This window comes from Capra hircus, unplaced genomic scaffold (assembly GCF_001704415.2).
Source record: "Capra hircus breed San Clemente unplaced genomic scaffold, ASM170441v1, whole genome shotgun sequence".
Taxonomy (NCBI): domain Eukaryota; kingdom Metazoa; phylum Chordata; class Mammalia; order Artiodactyla; family Bovidae; genus Capra; species Capra hircus.
The window spans coordinates 1-2,032 of record NW_017189575.1 but is presented as its reverse complement, the minus strand read 5'-3'; the positions used below and the strand labels follow the sequence as shown (position 1 = coordinate 2,032).

Genomic DNA, 2,032 nt, shown 5'->3' with positions numbered 1-2,032 from the left:
AAAATAGGGAGGTGGGAAGAGGTCGCTTACCCTGGGAGAGACGGCATACCCTTTCTCAGAGTGGGCATATCTCAGCAGACGCCCCACCACCAGCGTTTCACCTTGGCCTTCTCCCTCATATAGGTCTGTAACAGTCACCCTCGGAGCCCATAACATACAAAAGAAAGAAGACACATGGCAGAGGCTTGAGGTCATAAAACAGTTTCCTTACCCAAAATATGACCCTGTTGTTCTCCATGACATCATGTTACTGAAGGTGCAAATTCTTCTTCCTCTTCCCCACTCCTTGTTCTCCAGGCTTCCTTCCCTGCTCCCTGTTCCCCAGGCTTCCTTCCCCATTCCCTGTTCCCCAGGCTTCCTTCCCCGCTCTCTGTTCTCCAGGACTTCTCTTTCAAGTCCCATTACCCTCATACTTTCCCAACCTGCCTCTCACCAGCACCACTCAGCTCAGCCTCTGGAAGAGGCTCTCATGTGGAGCAGCTGCTCTGTCCCTCCCTGGTTGCCTCCACCCATCCCCAAGCCATTTCCATCACTGACAGCCCTTATTTCCTTCACAGTTGGAGGAGAAAGCCAACCTGACACTGGCTGTGCGGACACTCCCCCTTCTACCCCATGTCACCTTCATCTGTCCTGGGAGAATGTGCCAGGTGGCTGGCTGGGGAAGAACAGGTGTGAAGGAACCAGCCTCCAGCACTCTGGCAAGAGGTGAAGCTGAGACTCATGGAGCCCCGGGCCTGTAGCCACTTCCCTGCTTTTGACCACAATCTCCAGCTGTGTGTGGGCAATCCCCAGAGCACAAAATCTGCTTTTAAGGTGATTCTCAGACTACGGTCTTCCCCACTAATCACTGTCCAGGGTGCAGACACCTTAGGAAGGAGACGGAGTTAGGAGTGTCAGCCAGAGACAAAGTGTGAGACCTCAGGTCTGAGGAGCTGGACTGTCCTCTGCAGATCCTCCTCCCTTGGCCCCGTGGGGTCTCTGACCAGGGTCTGCTCAGGGTCAAGGGGTGCCTCCAGGGTCAGGGGTGCCAAGAAGGAAAGAGAACAGATCAGAGACGTATCACCTCATGAGGAGCCCGTGTTCCTGAGCCTGATGACAGGTCCGATCAACTCAGATTGGGACGACAGGGAGGAGGAGGTGGTTTCCCGGCTCACCTTCTCTCTCTCCCTTTCCTTCTCTTCAACAGGGAGACTCAGGGGGCCCTCTTCTGTGTGCTGGGGTGGCCAGGGCATTGTCTCCTATGGACTGTCCAATGCAAAGCCCCCCGCCGTCTTCACCCGGATCTCCCCTTACCGGCCCTGGATCGATGAGGTCCTGAAAGAGAATTAACCTGGAATCTGGGCCAGCATGAGGGGAAACCAGAGCAGGACTCCGGCAGGTTCTCGGTGCCACTCACCTTGGATCTGACTCTGGTTTTCCTCTTAAAGCCCGTCACGTCCCTAATCCTCACGAAGGCCCCCTTCAGGTCATAGAATTCCCAATAAATCCCAGCTTCCAGACCTGAGTGTGTGTCTCCTCTCTCTTCTCCCAGCATCAGGAAATTCCAGAAGCCTTGAAAGGGGGAGTGTGGTGTGTGTGTGTGAGACAGAGAGGATACAGTGAAGAACAATAGGGAGAGAGAGAAGAGAAAGGGGTTCCCTGGAGTGGCAGGACCCCTATGTCCACCTTAAAGAAGAAAGTAGAGCAGATCCTCCCCTGCCGTCATCATTAACTCTGAGCCATCTTTAGGGCTCTTCAGAATCCTAGGAACATGCTGAGTTGCAGGGTGTTTACAACATCCTTGGCCTCTTCCCATTAGGTACCATATTCAACATTCCATTCTCCTCCAAGTTCTGAATCAAGATGTCTCTGGGCTTTTCTAAATGTCCCCAAGGAATATGTCATGTTGGGGGGGTGGGGGTGGGGTGGGGAGGGGTTAGGCAGGGCTTTGTGAAGGAGCTGGGCAGGAATCACCTTCAGCATTTGGTTCACACTGGGCCCTCCTCACTGTCCACCTCGATAAGAAATCTACCATCTGTGCAGCTTTGATGTG

The 2,032-nt window shown here is 53.8% G+C and overlaps 1 pseudogene; it reads left to right on the top strand.

The window, feature by feature from the left end:
* Positions 1–244: 244 nt before the first annotated feature.
* On the top strand, positions 245–1,329 carry LOC108634539 (annotated as a pseudogene).
* Positions 1,330–2,032: the final 703 nt, after the last annotated feature.